This window comes from Sinocyclocheilus grahami, unplaced genomic scaffold, assembly GCF_001515645.1.
Source record: "Sinocyclocheilus grahami isolate Dianchi unplaced genomic scaffold, SAMN03320097.WGS_v1.1 scaffold840.1, whole genome shotgun sequence".
Lineage (NCBI taxonomy): Eukaryota > Metazoa > Chordata > Actinopteri > Cypriniformes > Cyprinidae > Sinocyclocheilus > Sinocyclocheilus grahami.
Genome location: NW_015506019.1, coordinates 434,840 through 455,310, shown reverse-complemented (window position 1 = coordinate 455,310; position 20,471 = coordinate 434,840). Strand labels below are relative to the sequence as shown.

At 37.3% G+C, this 20,471-nt stretch overlaps 1 protein-coding gene across 1 annotated transcript in view; it reads right to left on the bottom strand.

Annotated features, from left to right (window-relative positions):
* The window catches only part of LOC107562792 (protein-methionine sulfoxide oxidase MICAL2-like), a gene marked incomplete at its 3' end in the record, with an annotated part of 39,440 nt that extends 25,574 nt beyond the window's left edge, over window positions 1-13,866 (bottom strand). The window contains exon 1 of the mRNA XM_016247514.1: window positions 13,567-13,866. The remainder of the gene's footprint in view (window positions 1-13,566) is intronic.
* Window positions 13,867-20,471: the final 6,605 nt, after the last annotated feature.

The following is a 20,471-nucleotide window of genomic DNA, read 5'->3' as shown; positions in this document are numbered from 1 at the left end:
AAAAAAAAAAACTGTTTGCCTTGCAGCTTTGTCCTGCTGAACAGGACAGAGGTGCGCTTTTGCAGGCAGTTGGGGACACGTCGCTACCCTGGCAACAAACTCCGCTGGCGTGTATTTTTAGTGAACTCCCTTATAAGATTTCAAAGCCCCTCCACTTCCTTAAGATAATAAACACACTTTAAAGACGTCACAATACATAAGCACACTTTCAAGAATAAACCCAACAACACCACATAGAAAAGTCCTTTACTGTAATTATACACATGCAGTCTGTGAATATTTTATTAGATACAAAATGTCTAAATGCTCATAATATGCAAAGTGCTGAAAATGAAATCATGTCCGATTCTGTTTGGATATGAAGCTGCCTTGAAAGCAGACAGGGTAGATTTGCCCTGTAATACTAGACTCATTTTACTCCAGAACACATTTTTCTTTGGGACAGGACATCCCTTTGATTTTGTGGTGAGTCAGCGTCTAATGGTATAAAGGGAAAGACAGAGCATATTTGCAGATATTTTGCTCTTTTTATATCCTTTTCTTTTAAAGAAATCGTTACTGTATAACTTCTTCTGTAGGACACAAAAGGAGATATTTAGCAGAATGTCCAAGCTGCTATATTCCATTAATTAACTTAATTACCTTCAGATTTTAACTTCACCCTTAAGGGACGGTGTATGCCACCTTTAATTGATTTCCAAGGGCATTTTTATGTTTACAAATGCATTTTTTTCCTAACCTTATTAGATGTAGAATAACACTATAGGCTGTTACCAATCAAATTAAATCAGTATTTTTGCACTGCAGAAGTAGCACAGAAGATATATCTAAATCAGAATTTAGATGTAGATACACTGCAATTACATCTGCATAAAAACTGCTATGAGTTTAATTTTATTTTTAAAGAAATTATGCTTGTAAATATTAAAAAACATTTTGTTAAACTAAAACCACAAGCAGGTGTTGACAAGTCACGGTCTAAATGAGTGAGTCACTGAATCATTCGAATGGTTTGTTCAAACAGCTGATTCATTCAGGAATGAAGCAAGTGACTGTCTTTATAAATAGATCACTGAATCATTGATTAATTCAGGAAAGAAACACCACTGTGTCTTGCTCAACAGCTTTGGTGCGGCTTTCTTCAGAACTATTTTCGTTGGCGTAAACAGTCAATTTTGACAAAATGGTGTCTAAAATGTAACTTATATAGCATTCTTGTTTATTGAACTGTTGTAGAAAATCAGTATCGCATTTTGGAATAATGCTTATATTTTGGAAAAACAGCATGTGTGCTTGTGTGATATTACTTAACTATATTTCTGTCATGACAACTCTCGGAGGGATTGGCATGGTAATGTACATGACAATGTTAAAGTATTAGGTCTTGGTGGAATAGAACCAGCAAAAGGACCAGCATAAACCAGCAAAAGGACCAGCATAAACCAGCAAAGGACCAGTTTAAACCAGCATAAACCAGCAAAGGACCAGCATAAACCAGCATCAAAACATACCTAACCAGCATATGCTGGTTTATCTCTGCAGTTACCTGAATATTTCAGTGCTTCCATAAAGTCCTCCCTCTAGTTCCCCATGTATACATATCATAAATACTGTTAAACATGCAGTCAAATATCCACTTCTACAGTGAGAAAGACAATTCAGTCTGCATTATGAGGCACGATGGCAGTTCTAGTGAGGCCAGATCTCAGTCCAGTGTGTTTTTATGACAATGTTTTGCTAGCGGTGGTCTAAGTGAGGGGATGTGTCAGCTCTTGTCATGTCGGTGTTAGATGAACTCCCTATGGAGACAGTGGAGACAGACGCGCTAATGCTCGCATACACTGCATTCCAGCAGCCAGAAGCCGAACATAGTTGTGCATCAGAGCACACATCCAGAGTCACTCTTATTTACATGACTGTGAGAACAGGCTCTGCAGAGGAAACGCAATGGACACAACTGAAAAATATGAGGCTGCAAACACCTTAAAATGTACTGGTTTGTGTTATGCAACTACCTGATTAAGATGTAATGGTCTCACTGCATTAAAACTTAATCAAATCATATGATCTGCATACCAAAAGAGAGCTAAACTGATTTTAAGATGCGTCACTTCCTTCTGAATTTTTTGTTTTGTTTGTTTTAAGGGTATGTTCGGAATGCAGTAATACTTGCTTAATGCACTGGGGATTAAAAAAATCTTTATGAAATGATCACTCAAACTGTGCTACAGCTAGGGGTGTGTGATATTGACAACAATGAAACATAAGTGTCCACAATAATGAAAAGGAAACTTGTTTTACAAATCTAATTTAAAATGCATGTGCAAAGTTCTTGTACATTTTATCCATGTTGGTTGTATGCAGTTCTCAACAAATGTTTAAATTTAAAAACTCAAAAAAATGCCATGTGGTGCAATCAAGTAAATCATTACATATTTTCCTTATGCAAGTGTACGTATTAATCAGTATTTTTCAAAAAGGTTTTTCAATATATTTTTTTCAAGGTATAAAGTATTTTTACAAATATCAACACTGAATCACATAATTATAATAAAGCGTTTTGGGATTGTTGTATCATTACATTTTACAATCCATTACTACATTACTTTGTTGGTTGCACCACATGACTTCGATCTGGCTGACAATTTAAAAAAAAAAATTATACTAGGTTGCATCAAAACTGCATCACAGCTTATTTTCTAGAAGATAATAATATAGATTATGCCACACTATTTAACGGTTTTCTTTGAGATCCTTTAATCAGGCTTTTTCTTTATTATGATTTCAAAACTGTTCGACTACCCTCATTTTTTTTCTTTATTCCCTGCAAATAATCAAAAGATTGCATTGTTTGATCTCTGTTGTATACTGCACAATTTGGTATAGCAGCTCTAATGTGTGGTCATTTTAGTATGTCTGCTTGGAAGGCTAAATTAAATGCGTCAATAACTACTGTATAACTGAACGGCTGGCATGTCAGGCTTCACGGATGGAAGAAAACAGCTATTAGATCCATCTGTAAAGGCATTCCTCTTGAGCAGTGGAAGGTAGCACACACGGTCCCCTCCGTTTGCGCTTTCAGCTGAATCTGCATTGTGCTGACTGACTTACCATGACTTCCCCATCTGACAGAATGGAAAGGGCCACTGCGGGCAGACGGCACTAACCCACAAACACATATCCCTGCATGCACACACAACAGGGGAAAAACCTTACTGGGAATAATTGTGGCAGTGCACTTATTAAAATACTATCAAGTCTGCCCTTTAATGTGTTGATGGGAATTTCACTGATGTTAAATATATTCATAATAGTTCTGCCTCAGACACCATCAATTTCTACATACATTTCAAGCTGTGTATTATGAATAAGCGTGAAATATAAAAATATATATAGATTATTAATTTATTATTATTTTATTTTTTTAAAGAAAATCTCCTATGCTAATCAAGGCTGCATTTATTTGATCAAATGCATTCAATTAGTTATTTAAATAAATAAATAAATAAATAAATAAATAATAATTTAAAAAATAACCAGCTATTTAAAAAAAAAAAATAAAAAAAAAAGTTTTCCATTTTTAAATATTTTAAAATTAAAATTTATTCCTGTGATGGCAAAGCTAAATTTTTACTCCAGTTACTCCAGCATCACTTGATCTTACAGAAATCATCAATTTTTTCAGGATTCTTTGATGAATAGAAAGTTCAATGAACAGCATTTATTTAAAATAGATTTTTTTGTAACATTATAGATGTTTTTACTGTTGCTTTTAATGAATTTATTTAGAATGATTTCTGAAGGATCATGTGATGCTGAAGACTGATGAAAATTCAGCTTTGCCATCAAAAGGAATAAATTACATTTCATGATATAAACAGTTAATTTTAAATTGTAATAATATTTTACAATATTACTGCTTTGCTGTATTTTGACCAAATAAATGCACTATTAAAATCAGTAAAAAATAAACTGCTGTTAGTTAGTTAGTAACTTTATTCTGGGAGGGAGAAATATTGAATAAGCTAATTTGATTGCACTTAACATGGTTTGATTCAGTTCCCATCATGCACAGTGGCTCAAACGGATAATGAGAATAACTGAATTACTGCCTTGTTATTCCTACTCGTTACAATTAATTACTTTGAGCTTTAGAGTTTACAGTGATATTTAAAAAAGACAATCACATGCCTAATCATACATGAGAAACTGATTTAGTTTTCATGTTTGGAGCCAATCTGATGAACTTAAGTCACAGTCCACACCCTTTATTATCATTAAAACTTTGAATGTGTTTTTATAGGGGACAGAGTCCAAGACACAGTCCGCTAGCTATATGACTGCAAGAAAAACAGATCCCAGACATGAAGTGTGCAGTTTGCTGTTGTTGCTGTAGAGAGCTTCCAGCTATCAGACCAAACAAAAGGAAGCTGATGTCAGTGAGGAAACAGAGGGAAAGCTGAGAGCTGAACGTAACGGACTTAATTGCCACCCTATACAAAGAAAACCAGGAAGGAACCCCCATCTGATAAGCAGACATTAGGCCTGTTAGCTGCATGGCAATCTCAGAAAACAATGTTTCCCACCATCTCTCATGGGCTTAACCTTTCCCCACGCTGCAAACACGCTCCCAGTAAAGACACTGCTTCACGAAAGACTGCCAAAACAAAAGGAAGCCGTCTTGCACAGAAGTACAAACAGTGTGTTATCTAAGTGGCCTCAGTGAACGTCTCATAGAAAGTCATTCATTCACACAGAAGTGAGCGTGCGAGACAAAGCAGCTGTGGGCTGTCTTAGAGGTTGCCTGACCCTTTCCAGAAGGACATTTATCTTAGGACACTCATGTAAGTTTGGCAAAGCACTCTGGAGAATAACTGTTTGCAGAGATGATTATACAAATGGTTTTATAAGCCTCATTCTTTCACTTTGAGAAAAACGAAAAAATGTACCATAACAGTAATGATAATTTGGGGGTAAATGCTTAATTAATAAAATAAAGTGAAAAAAACAAAACGTTTTGAAGTACCATTGAATATACGCAACCCAGGCTCACTGGAAAAATTATTAATTGATTAATACAGATCGATTATCAATTAATAAAGTTTTTTTTTGAGCAATACTATGTTATGATGACCTTATTCTCAGCCTCAGACGTCACGCCCACGGAACGTTGGCTGAACGTCTGATGCATACAGCACACAAGTGGAAACACTTCAGGAGTTTTGAAGTCGTCATCAGATTGGTTGAATTATAAAAGGATTTCCGGGAGACGTGTGTATCGCGTTATTTAACGTTCCGCCTGGAAACAAAGATGCCGTGACGCCAAACCCTCTCACGAAAGAAGAAAGCCGTCGTGTTTACAACTGTGATGAGGAGCGCTTATCAGGATCAACTAAACGCTGGATTTTCAAAAGTATGTGAAATATTTAAAGTTCACGGCACAGAATCTTTAAAATACGTCAGAGAGTGTTTTACACACCGGTCTGTTATTGTGGCGACATTTCCACGCCCTGAAATGTGACGCTGAAACGAAACGAACTGCGATTGGTTGTTTGACATGTCGATCAAACGGCCTCATGGGTGGGCTTTGGTCAATGAAAGCTGCCATGTATTCCAGACCTTCAGTCTGAAGGTCTGGCTATGCGAGACTATGATGACCTCAATACACAATCATATTTCACGATTTGTAAACTAATATATTTACATCACATAACCAGCTCCAGATATGAGTGGTTTTTCTGACGTAGTAAACTTGCTCGGTAGCTCACCTGGTACTGTATTGCCTTGCAATGCAGGGCACTGAGGTACGAATCATGATATAAGAACTTAATGCATTTGCTGATCTCACTTTTGATTTTGTTAATATTATCCGTTAGGTTTAATGTAGGTGGCATGTTATTTTCAAATGCAAAAGATAACCAACCTTTTAGCGCCACTCACCAGACAACTGCTGTGATATGTACAACAACCAAAGTAGTAAGAGTTGCCAGATTCACATTCATCTGTTTTGGATTAAGCTGCATATGCTTTTAGTGCCACTCACTGAACATTTTAATTAGAAAGTGTCGCAAAATATGCAAGAAGCGACGTAATAGCGTTTGGCAGAAATGTTGCAGGCAAAGTTTTTCCAATTAGCCTGGATTGGAATTACCCTCCGAATGCATCACTGTAACGTAGTGTCGCCTCAGTGTACTTTTTTCTTAGCAAAGTTTACATCCCATTTTCAGAGTGACATCCCAATGACCTTTGAGGTTGTTTGGAGGATATCATCATACTTCATGAGGCAGCACTGGATTCGGACACCTAATAAATGCTCGGAGTCAACCACGTCCTCAGTCAGGACACGCATTTACACTGCAGCCATTAGAATCCTGTGATGGGCTCTGATGATCAACTTGCATTATAGCAGGGCAGAAATAGGCAGATGAATTGATATGCGAGCAGACAGGCTCAGAATAGACAAGTCTTGTGCTCCGGGAGAAAAGAAAAACACATGGCCATGCAGATCAACCGCTACCTGTAACAGGCCTTTTAAAGTTGGCATGAAACTCCCCCCCCCCCCCTATTGTGTCCATTGGGAATTGATTGTATTGTCATTTGCTGGAAGGAAGGCTGTATTGCCCTCACGCTTGTGCACGTCATCAAACAAGAGATGTCTTTGCAGGCGGTGGGGAAGTTAGTTTTGGATTGAAGATTACGAGAGCACATGAATTAATGATGTTTTAAACATTGTAATAAAATAAAACCAAATAAGAATTGTCCATTTTGATTCACTGGTGACGTCAATGATACTATGGTTTTCATTACTATCAAAAAGTATGTGCATTTCGAAATTAAGCAAGTTTTGTACATTTACATTTTTGTGATGCTTATCTTAAACTTGAGTTTTCCGTTCTGTCAAGTCAGTCAAGTCACAATTTTTTATATAATGCATGCTTTATATAGACTGTTTCAAAGCAGCTTCACATTAATAAACAGGGAAATAACAATGTTAATGTTCTAAACATCCAATTTTAAACAAATTTAATTTCAGCTGTAAAGCAGCTCTACAGAAGACAATAGAGTCATTATTCAGCTCAAGTCACTTCAAATGTCATCTCAATTTAATAACGCTCTTCAGTGTTAGTATCATTATCCAGCTCAATTTAGTATAGATTTTGTTCTCATCCAGTGTCAGTGCAGTTAAATTGATCATATTACTGAATATTAATTGTCTGAGCAAGCAAAAGGTGACAGTGGCAAGGAACCAAAACTCCATCAGGTGACAGTAGTGAAGAAAAAAAAAAAAAAGACTCGGTCTCAGTTCTCCCTCTAAATGAAGCATAATCCAAAAAAGAAAATTCTAATTTGATTATTAAAGCAGAATTCTGTAGAAAACACTGATGTGATGAAGACTAGGTGTGATGAAGGTGTTATGCAAACAGGCAGTTAGCCAGTCAAAAGCATAATCTTCGTTCATGTGAGTTCCTCTAAAGATTATGCAATCCTAAGGGCCACTGCAAACATATGTATCTGCTTATTAATGAGACTTCACTGTATTTTTTAATTGAGTCTTGCACACATTCACCCATCTGGATGACCTTTACTAAACTGCTGGACAGGAAGCGTGGACTCATGGAAAGGTGTTTTTTACAGGGGAAAAGGAAAGTTCATAGGTCTAATCTAAAACAGGGCTCCAGTCTGACGTCTGAGCTACTTGTCATGTTTTTTATCCAGTTGCCACAGAGAGCCTAAATATTATGTTGAGTGTGATGTATTAAAACGCTTTACTGTGCTAGCTGATGGCGAGCTCAAGGTGAAATAATGCTTTTGTTTTAGGATGATAGCTTATGTAGCGTGTCCGACTATACAGTTTAGAAACTCCCTGAGCGCCAAACTTGTATTTAAATCAAGCTTTACTGAAAACCACTAATTACAACTGAGATGGCGCTGCCAGTAGATGCACTTTCAATCCAGTGCTGAGAGGCCTTGCAACAGAACATCTTCAGAGACTCATGAAACGCTAAGAAGGGAAGGGAATCATTCTGTCAATGGTGGGGAAAGAGTTCAAAAGTAACACCCTAACTTTCCTCAACAAGCTGCATGATTTGAGTAATCAATGTCTGTAGCACAAATTTATGGAAGCTTTTTTCTGCAACTGAATAAAAGTGATAAAGTTAGAATTGTGAGACAAACTCGCAATATTCAGTCTTTTTCCCCCTCATAATTGGACATTGTAACTTGTAATAGACCATTCACTGGGAGATTGACTGACAGGCGATCCGACCAACGCAGAATCTGCCATTTAGTCCGACAAACCAATCAGACAGGAGAGCAGATTAGTCGGTGGACTTGAACTTGAAAAATGGTGTGTATTGACGTCTTTCCGCAGTTGAAACAAGATACCTTATGATGCGTTTATTTCATGCTCTAACTAGAGGAAGAGATCATCGGTTCACGTGCTACACACTGTAAAAAAAAAAATTCCATAATTTACGGTAAAAAACCGGCAGCTGTGGTTGCCGGAATTTTACCGTAAAAAATATGGTAGCAACGTTTAGGTTTTAACTTAAATACTGTAATTTCATTAACTGATATAATGTTAATATACCAACCTACTGAAGTACTGAAATCTGTTTTGTACCTTTGTAATACACTGATAACCACCAAAAGCAGGTGGTGATGAGAAAGTCACATGATGAACCAAAGCCCATCACAAGCAGCTTTTAAATAATAACATATTTAGAAGGTGCACGGTCTCATTCACACAAACACTAAACACCATCATGGTAACACATGAAACGGAAATAATGCAATAAACACTAATTTAACAACATTAGGTGTAACACACAAACCTAATATACAAAACTGATAAGAAAAAAAAAAAAAAAAAAAAAAACATCAAATTTGAAATGTAACTCAGGGAATGTCAATTTACGGTTATTCACTGTAAATTATACGGTCCTTTTCACTTCCAAAAACGGTATACTACCGTAAAATTACATGTAATGTCCAATACAGTTTTTCACCGTGTATAGTAGGGGAATTTTTCGTTAACCATTTAACAGGTTTTTACTGTAGCATTTTTACAGTCTTTTACTGTTAAATTCATGGTCATTTTTTACAGTGCAGTGATCTGTCACGACACATTAAAGAGCCACAAAACATTATTTACCGTTTGAATTTCTTTATAAAAAAAAGAAATAAAAAAAAGAAAAAGAAAATCCAAAGCTGAGACTGTTTAATACCAAAAGTAGCTTGCTCGGTCTTGTCTGTCAGCGCGTTGTCAGTGTCCTCTTTGCTCCACAATGTATTTTTCACCTAGTGAGAACATAATGTGTGGCATGAGAGCACCATGGCTTGTTAGACGTAGCAACAGTAACTAAGGGTGGCGGGTCTTTCCAAAGGGTCAGTTGACCCTTATGTAAAGTTCTTACTGTAACTCTTTCTTTATATTCTTCACTGTAAAAAAAAAAGTTTTTCAAAGTTGGAAATAAAACAAAGATTACTGGAGTATGTTTTACAAAAAAAAATACTATTTCAGTCTTTCTATTTTAAAATGTCATGTTTATTTCAATGTGTTACTTTGTTATTTTGTGAAATTTAAATTGAGAGAGAGAGAGGGGGGGAGAGAGAGAGAGAGAGAGGGGGAGAGAGAGAGAGGGGGGGGGGGGGGGGGGAGGGGGGGAGGGGGTGGGGGGGGGGGGGGGGGGGGGGGGGGGTCTTTGTAAAGGGTTATTTGCGAGTTTATCTCTCACAATTCTGACTTTATTTTTCGCAATTGCGAATATACGTCTTGCAATTCGGAGGGAAAAAAAAGTCAGAATTGTGAGATTAAAAGATTCAATTACTTTATTTTTTTTATTCAGTGGTGGAAACAGGCTTTGACACAAATGTAACTGGACAAGTTGCACACTAAATTATTTGTTTCAGGGGTTTGTTCAAATCCCTAGTGTTGGCTCGGAGTCCACATTGTCGAGTCCTAGTCCTTAACCAATTGAGTTTGTGTGGGAGATGTTTATTAAAGTCTTATTTTTATGCTTTTCCTTCTTTTTTTTTTTAATCTTTCATGTTACACATGACGTGGAATCGTATATATACTCCAAAATGTCTGCGTCCATGTCAAGTTCGAGTGAAAATCCGTCCAAATCCAAGTTCATTAATAAAAATCGCAGTTCGAGTTGGAGTCCAAGTATCCCCAACTCTACAAGTAACTAACGCCAAGAATGAACAGCAGTAACAGCAAAGTAGAAAAGGCTTAACAAGGGTCATCAACTGCCATTTTTGTGAACACACCAAATAAGGGGACATCGTTGGCCAGCGTTTAAACAGATCAGAGTATAAAAACAAATTTAAAAGTTTAACAGATGCCCGACATCCAGATTTACATACAACCTGATTGGTTTCATGTCTTGCCAAAAAAAGCATTCTTTCCACACTATGTCGGTGCTTACATCAACATGGCAAACCTCCCCAGTAGAAATTCCTTATTTAACAGTAACACATGGACTAACTTCTGACAAATGAGGGTGTTGGAGTAAATAGTGTGCAGGACACACAACTGGCAGACTGCGTTTGGCAGTGTCGGATCCAAACAATATCTTCAGAGGGATGCTGCACTTCTGCACTATAGTTGCCAACAGATCGGACCATTATTGAGGAAGTTCCAGCCAAACGGACAGAAATGCAATGAATGTTTATCAGACTTTCAAAGTGTTGAATGCTATGTGGACTGTAAAAACAGGACTGCATCACATCTGTTGAGGTGATTTCAACGAGTGTGTAATAGGGGTGTCAAGCGATTCCAAATGTAATCATATCATATTTATTATTTGCTGATTAACTATGCAAGCTTGCAAAAACATGAAGGTGGTGCTTGCAGCTTGAATTGCTCTGACGTAATAATTGTGTCATAATTAATTGCACTAGTTTATTTTAACCTTAATTTATAGGATAGCAACAAAAAAAACTGCTTTAATTTGCAATAAACAATATTATAATTAGGACGTGCGAATCATGTCCTCATGAGGGAAAGAGATGTTTTCAATTTTGTAAGACAGGAAGTTATTGCTCATCCACAGAGGAAGATGACACGGTTTTTGTGGCTGTCCTGTGAATCACAAATCTCACAGGACTAGTTACAGAACAACCTTCACCAGAGTTAAACTACACGAAGACTCAAAGTCTGTATTTACAGTGCATCATAAAGATATGCATAATCTTATAATAGACATTGTGATTCATTCTAATGTTTATTAGGTTTACATTGTTGTTTTTTTGAATAATAATGTGCTACTGCAAATACAGTTATTTCCAAAAAGACATAACTGACCCTTTGAATGCACTAAAATGTATTATATTCACGCCACTCTTAAAAATAAAGATTCTGCATTGGTTCTTTGTTACCGAGATGACTAGTTAGGTTACAACCTTAATATTTTGCTTGATTGTCATCTCCAGATAGCAAACTTCAGGTTGAGCGCAAACAAAAAAGGGTGAAGTTCCAGTTTTCCAATATTCACTGTCTGGATTAGATTTCTAAAAGTCTCAATGAGATCCGGACAAAGAAGACTGTGTGAAAATCGAGTGGTGTTAAATCTACTAAACTTTACACAAGTTCAAGTACAGGTTACTGAACAAGCCACTGATGCCTTGAAGAAACATTAAAGGGAGTATTATCTTTCTCACACGGAGAACAACCAATCATTCATCTCTCTACCTCCTCCTCCTCTCTCTCTCTCTTTTGAGATGGAGCGAACAGCAGTTAAATTTTCAATAAAAAGTTAAGATGAGTCTTAGAAGGTCCAAAATAAAAGCTCAAATGAATAACAGTGACAATAAACAATGAAAATACTGTTTCTTTCAATTTCATACTTGATAATATTTTTAATAAGTGATGCAACAAGGTGCAAAACTAACTATGACTGTATTTAATATTACATACTGGCCCCAAAAAGTCTAGACACATGTCTGGTTGTCTTTTCATTAGAGACACAATGGCATCTGCAAACAAATGATGGTAGAATTTTTCTCGTCACATTTTAACATTAAAGCCAACTGGCCCCAAGGTGATTTTGACAGAAACATTTGACAAGAAAGTGTCCAAATATATATTTTTCAATTGTTAAAACAATAATGTTTTACCATTTGAACAAACGTAGCGGTCTTCCCTGAAAAATTTGGTTTGATATTTTGTTATAAATGTTAAGATATTAATACATTTTAAGTGTGAAAATACCTCTGGGGTCTCTACTTCATCTCTCTCTTTTGTTCTGTTGAATTCACACCTCTGCTGGTGTTTCTATGTCCAGTAATATACATACAAGCATTTTGAAAGTGTGTAACCGCACTCTTAATAACAATTCATTTGATTATTAAATAACAATGAAAAGAATGCCATTTAAAAACAGGTCAAACGGACGTTTGAATAGAAAAGGAGAAGAGAAGCAGCTTCCTCTTTTACATGTCCTACTAAACTATTTTAATTAATCTTACTCAAATGAAATAAACTAAAAATATATGTCAGATTTTGTTTCTATATATTTCTACTTCTGTATATAGTGCATTATTTATCATGTATGTTTGCACCATGTTACTTTCTTCTGCACTGGAACCTCATGTCGCCAAGTCAAATTCCTTGTGTGTGTAAACATACTTGGTAATAAAGCTCTTTCTGACTTCTGAGATCAAGACAGCTGATCGGTTATACTACATCAGTTGTCAGCTATCCCTGTTGAAAAAAAACAGCATATGCTGGTTAGGTATGTTTTGATGCTGGGATGCTGGTTTATGCTGGGCCCTTTGCTGGTTTAAGCTGGGCCCTTTGCTGGTTTATGCTGGGCCCTTTGCTGGTTTATGCTGGGCCCTTTGCTGGTTTATGCTGGGCCCTTTGCTGGTTTAAGCTGGGCCCTTTGCTGGTTTATGCTGGGCCCTTTGCTGGTTTATGCTGGCCCTTTGCTGGTTTAAGCCGGCCCTTTGCTGGTTTAAGCCGGTTTATGCTGGTCCTAAGCCGGCCCTTTGCTGGTTTAAGCCGGCCCTTTGCTGGTTTAAGCCGGCCCTTTGCTGGTTTAAGCCGGCCCTTTGCTGGTTTAAGCCGGCCCTTTGCTGGTTTAAGCCGGCCCTTTGCTGGTTTAAGCCGGCCCTTTGCTGGTTTAAGCTGGTTTATGCTGGTCCTTTTGCTGGTTTATGCTGGTCATGTGCTGACAAAGGACCAGCATAAACCAGCAAAGGACCAGCATAAAAACATACCTAACCAGCATATGCTGGTTTTTTCAACAGGGATGGCTGCGCCGACAGATCAGTAATTTAAGTAATCAATAAATGAACCAGATTTATTGACTCCGATATGTTTTGGTGGCTGATTCATAATATATAGCCTACTATAACACACACACACACACTTAAAAAAAAAAAAGTTTTGTTAAATTGAACCGAAACAACCTGCCATTGAACTCAATGGATAGAAATGATTCTGTTCAACAAAAGAAACTATACCGTAGCGATTCAACACCAAATACTGTGCTCACGAAATACAGGCTTACAAATACTCAAAATGACTATTGTAAAAACTAAGTAGCAGGCACTTACTTTTCAGTGTATGTCCTTGTGGGGCTGAAGGCACGGGTACAGCGACTAGACTCCGTGTGACAGCCGGTCAGTCAGAAGTGAAAGTCAGTGACTGTAGCTGCAGGCGTGTGTGTGTCAGATCCGCAATCAGTTCACCTGCTCTTTCACAAGAGACGAAATATACTGGCTATCATCCACAGCTGGAACAAATAAATGACGTCTGAGAACACGCGAAGTAGGGTTTTCCTATTGGCTCTGTGTATTTGAGTGGAGGCAGCGCCTAATGTCTAAATTAAGTGTTTATTCGCGTGTACACGGATCTATATGAAATCACGGTCTAAATTACCTGCTGACATAATCCAACGATAAGGCATTTCACTCGCTCTGTAGACGTCCGGTGTGCCCAATTTCGACCCCCTGCCAAATTATTACTCCCCTCCTTTTAAGTGCCTATAATCCTAAACCTTCCAATACTAGGGGGGTAATAATCTGGCGGGGGGCTCAGAGTTGGGAACAACACCTGAGCAATGCAATAGGTGATAGCTAGTTCATTCTTTTTTTTTTCATACATGCTAACGCACCATACATGGTGAACAATAAACCAGAGAATCACTGATAACATCCATCCGTAAGCGTACATGTTTAACTATTCTAATTGTTTACGATGAACTCTTTCCTGCAGTGGTATTAGCTGAAGTTTGGACGCTGAACTCCTTCTAGTTGTCCAATTCAAAGTAGACAATGGCGCCACCCAGTGGATAAAACACGCAGTTTGCCCAACATGAGTTCATGTGTTTATATAAAAACTGGTTAACGCAAGGCAACAGCTGATGTAAAATATATTAATGGGTGATTAAAAGAGTTTTTGAATCGCTTCACGATTCAGTGTTACATTCAGTGATTCGAGTCTTCTGAAGCGTATTCTCAGTTTTTTTTTTTTTTTTTGTCAATTATGGGCGTCCAAGGAAATTGGGAGTGGGTGGCGAATTTAGGTTTAGCACGTGTATTGTGGTAGTGTTAAAAAAATCATGAACATAAGCACAAAAGTGGTCATTTAGCAGAGACTTTTATGCATAGAGACCCCACACTTACAGTCCAGAAATTGCATTGCTTAAAGATGTTTGGTTCATACTCGTTGTCCCTTTTGTCCCAAACTACACATTTTACCCACCATTTATTAAATAAGATTAATACTTCTGAAAATAAATAAATAAAGCATTTTAGCATAAGGTGGCAACATAAAACGTAAAAACTATGCTATGTGCATTGTATTGGGCCCCATACAGCTTGAGTTAATATTATGAATCACATATTATATGTAGGATATCCAGGGTTCAAGTCACAGGTACATATATTTGTGTTTAGTAAATCAATTTACATTTTTTTTTAAAAATGCATTTGAATGTGAATGGGTTTATATCAGAAGCATGGAGCCTTTGGAATTATCATTATTAGTGGTTTCATCATTTGTAGCTGTAGCAGTAATTATTTTACTGGTTTGTTGGTTATAATTTTATGTGACTCCGTATGACTTCTCACTCCCCACAGAATTTCTGCCGTGATATCTTCTCCGGTTCAGTGTTCAGTGATTGCAGAGGTCGGGTGTCCATGCATTGATTCATTTGTCCAAGTTTGCATGAAAGACCTGTGCCATTACAACGGCACCTCTGGATCCTTCTGTCCTACTCAAGGCAGTGTGTACACGCAGGGAGGAAAGCCTGAAGTGAACATTTTGCCGTAAGTATGCCTTTCGTCATTAAGTGCATCATTTTTTAGTCCTTTGCAAATGTTTGTCTTACCATTAGACTATCTAGATCATGGCCTATGGTTGCTAACTTGCTATAGTCTCTTCTTGTAGTTTTGTATTCTTTTTTTTTAATTGATGCTCTCTGAATAGCATGTCCTCTTTTTTGTATGTTGCAGCACATCCGTGCCCAGAAAGTATGGTCCACCAAGAGTGTGTAATATACAATAACAGATACCTATCCGTCCCTCTGTTCAGCCCCAAAGAAGGTGGAATGCCATGCAAAACATTATCCTCGACATTCTCTTTTGCAGCTTGGACAGGTTGTTATATTTGTAATGCAAAAGATGGGCTCCTGTGTTTGAACAAAAATCAAGATATCACACAGCAATGCTTTGATTATAATATCAGGGTATTATGCTGCCATGGAAAATGTGACAACTCCACACCGACACCAACAACTCCTTCGATGTTTTGTCAGGTTTAACAACAACCACAATTTCAAGTACACCTTCAGCAACTTCTACAAGACATCAAAACCACCCCTGCTTACTCCTTCCCCGCCATGCACTTGTCAGTGGTCAAAATGGTTGAATTTTGGTAGACCAACAAAAGGTCCTGAAGGCAGTAAACTTATACCAGTCAAAATCATCACTGACACCTATTCAACCACCGGCTCAATACCACAAGGAATTGAATGCCGTGCAAAACTTTATCCCCGACTTCCTGGATCACAGCTTGGCCAGGTAGTGAAGTGTAATCTTAAAGATGGATTTGTTAAGTCAATTAACCTTGTCCATTTTTCTTTCTTTTTCAATAGCAATGCACAGGCACAGGATTCACAGTTCAAGGAGACCTGGTGAAATGTGGTGTGACTGAAACTGAAACCTGTTTGAAGTCAGTAACGCTGGCATTGTTAGATGGAACTAATGTAAGTACTAAAAAGAACTGAAAAAAATGAAACAGTTAACGTTTTCCAAAACAGCCTTTTATCATAACTTGACGAAACTGCTCCTCACTTTTCATGTCACTGCCATTTATATTAAATCTTCATGTCTTAAACATTTGCAAACAGAAAACATTCATTGATTTTTTTATTTTATTACATTTTTTTATTCCCTTGCATACAGGTGGATTCCAGTGGAAATATTGAGGTCAACAGAATAATTGCCCAGATGTCACTTTTTACAGGTAGGCAAATCAACAAATACAAGAAGGGAAATTTTTTAATATATATTTTTTATTAATAATAATAATAAAACCAACACTTTTAAGCATACCAGTACTGAATCAGTTTTTGTAATAAACGGATTTTGGACTTTTTTGTTTTATTTTTACAACCGGTGATTCCACAGAGATATTATACCGGGGTGACACTGGAGAATAACCTATGTTAGTGTAACTTTCATTTCAGAGGAAGGTCATTTGGTGAATGCAGGGAAACGTGAAATCTTTATTTCAAATAGTGTAGGTGCATTTGAATAATTGTTCAGAAAAAAAGTTAGCATGGACATCGCTTATACAAAAACTGCTTGATTTCTGCTTTATTACTGATTACCAATGTATGCAATTATATATTATTATTTGATTTTCAGCTGATGTGAGCATTTTCAAGCCCATTTGATTGGGCTTCGTCTAGAGATCCAGCTTGTGCCATTAATGCAACTTTACATCACAGTCAATTCAGTGCACCAAGGAGAAACAGACCTCTTATCTTTAATCCTCTCATGTAATACTCTGAATAAAAGCAGCAATATTTATTAAATATGAAAGTGAAGTGACATGTGGCCAAGTATGGTGACCCATCCTCGGAATTAGTGCTCTGCATTTATCCCAGCCAAAGTGCACACACACCCGGAGCAGTGGACAGCCATTTTTTACTGCAGCATCCAGGGAGCAGTTAAGGGTTCAGTGCCTTGCTCAAAGGCACCTCAGTCGTGGTATTGGCATTAGCTGTACATTCACTCCCCCCCACCTACAAATCCTGCCGGTATGAGACTCGAACCCGCAACCTTTGGGTTACGAGTCCGCCTCTCTAACCATTAGGCCACGACTTCCCCTATATGTATATCTTTATCTAAGGCTTTCTGTGGGATTTCCTTCATGTTATCACATTTAATTCTGTCCTCGACTGCTTTTGTTAATAACAAATCCATTTACAGGTCTGTTATTGGCATTGGCTCTCCCTTCACCCCCCCCCACCTACAAATCCTGCCGGTATGAGACTCGAACCCGCAACCTTTGGGTTACGAGTCCGCCTCTCTAACCATTAGGCCACGAATAAATATGCATGTATATCTTTATCTAAGGCTTTCTGTGGGATTTCCTTCATGTTATCACATTTAATTCTGTCCTCGACTGCTTTTGTTAATAACAAATCCATTTACAGGTCTTTGTGGCAATTTCAACACCATTGAGGCTGATGACTTCACAACCATTGGTGGACTCAGGGAAGGAACAGCTTTAGATTTTGTAGGCTATTAATTACGTTCATGAAAGTTCGAAACGAATACTTATTTTAAGGGGAGACACTGCAGGCAAAAACACTGTTTTTTCATGCACCTGTCAAATTTGAGATTTTGGGCTTTTTGGTTTTTCATAACGTGTTTTTTCAGACTAGTGGAAAGAAAACATCCAAAAGACACTGGTAAGTGTTTCTTTTATAGCAATTTATCTATTTGTGTCAATAGATTTCAATTACAATACATATTTTTAAAGGCCGTTATCTCAAAATGAGTTTGTTCTCCTACACTGAGCCACAAACCTCCACTTCAGTAGCACTTACACACACCAAACTTTACATTTTTATTCCTGTAAATATCCTGAAGGTTTGTTACAGAGGGATTTGTTCATATATATTTTGCTTGATTATATACAACATTTTATTCCTTCCAAAATTGTGAAAATATACTGTTTTCTATCCGTTCTAAGCATTTTCTGAATTAAGGAGTGACAAAAATGAAATACCCAAAATTCCCTCTGTAAAAACTTGTCAAAAAAATTAAACAAGTATTTTGAAACTGACATAGTCCAGTGTTTAGAAGTTTGTACTAGAAATGTATGCAAATTAGCCCATATTTCATTAAATAATGGCTCATTTGCATATTTAAACCTAACATTTTAGAAAACATGTAATACAAAAATGTTTGCAATTATCAATGTAATCAAACAGCTGGGTAAGTAAGGCCATGACTATTAGTTGTTGTTTTTTTACCCTATTCACCTGGAGTGTCTCGCCGTAAATCGGATCTGTGATTAAATTATTCATTCACTAATTGGACTGATTCGTTCTTCAGTTCAAATGACTGGCCATAAAAATAGGGGGGGATCAGGTTGTGAGAACCAGAAACAGAACTTAACTGAACAGAACAATTATTTTTTTAATGCAATGTAGTAGTGGTGATTTTGATTCATTCGGTGATTCGAGTCTTCTGAAGCGTATAGGCTATTCTCAGTCAGTCATGAATCACGAATTGATTCGTTAAAAAGTGTTGTTTTTTTAAATAGATTGATTCGTTAAAAAGTAGTGCAAACAAAATCATACATCTGTCGACTTTACATCAATGCTCTCATATGTTTCTTTGGTCAAATATAGCTAACATCAAAAGGTTTAAAAGACTTGCTTATGTTTACGTTATTGTTAAACATTGCTATTTCGGCCAATGTGACTTTTTTCCATGCACACGCAGCAAGCCAAAAGTTTTCTGCAAAGCCTTAATTTGCTCATGAACATTATTTAAGGGGTCATATGATGCGATTTCAAGTTTTCCTTTCTCTTTGGAGTGTTACAAGCTGATTGTGCATAGATAAGATCCCTGAAGTTGCAAAGACTAAAGTCTCAAAACCAAAGAGATATTCTTTATCAAAGGTAAGACTCTGCCACACCCCCCTAAAACTGCTCGTTCTAACACGCCCCCACATATCTACCTCACTATGTGGAAATATTAGCATAATGCGGCCCAAATGTTCACGCAAAGAAAGAAGGCGTGGTTTCAGTAACCGCAGTTAGTGTTGAAGCAGCCAAATGATCTTTAAAAAAGCATCATATGACCCCTTTAAAAAAAAAAGTTAATAAGGGGACAAATAATGAGTGCGCCTGAGAAAAGAAGACATAATAAAATGTTTTATGTATTGCATAAAAAGAGGCCTATATCCAGGTAAACACAAATAAATATAGAATAAATGCAGCAAACTAAGAAAAACGGAATACAACCAGTTGTGAATTAAATAAATAAAATATAGGCGACTATAATTGTGCGTCACAGTTGATTTGCATGTCAAATTCGCGTACAGTCACTGAATGTCTGGCATTTGCAGTAAATATGTATAGCCAGAGATGCAGTACAAAGAGGTTTGTGTTTGTGTGGATGCGCATCGCATCGCACCGCCCCGCCTCGCGCAGCTGGAGCTCCTCTGATAGCACGCGTCGCGACGCGCACTGTTCAGAGACCAGCCGCGCTGTCAACATGTTTCTGCTCGGATTCAGCCTGTGCCTGGCCATCGTCTATGGAATTGTCCCCGAAATATCCAAAACAGACATGGACATCATTTCAAACATGGTAACAAATGTAGAAGAAGGACAAACGCCGCTGAGCGATATGTTCAGAGAGGTGGAGGAGGAACTGATGGAGGACACGCAGCAGAAGCTGGAGGACGCGGTGCAGCAGGTTTTCTACTTTCAAATACAGTCGAATTATTGTTCTTCACTAATGAATCTCTCTCAGAGTAGATCTGGAGAATGATTTTCCGTCATAACTAATAGCTGCTTAATTTTAATAATAGCATCACTGGCCACATGCCAAATCAGAGCAGAGTTTTCCTAAAAATCATCCATCAGCTTAATTCATGTTAGATAGCATGGACATGATAGATATGGCATGCAATTATTTTATAGACAGAGATGGGCCAATATTGCATTATGACCAATAAGGATTCTTTTCATAATCTTATAGGCTACACTTTTCATACTGTTTTACCTGTGAATTGTTGTTAGGTGTTATTCTTCAGAGATCCCACAAATTTGCCATTTATCACCAACCTGATATAAAAGAACTGATGACCGATTAAAGTTGAAAAGTGAATATAAGAAATACATAATGGTTAAATTGATTATCAGTCTATCCTACAGACCTTTTACCTCTTTACACAAAACTGTATTGTCAGGTAACATTGGTAAAAAAAA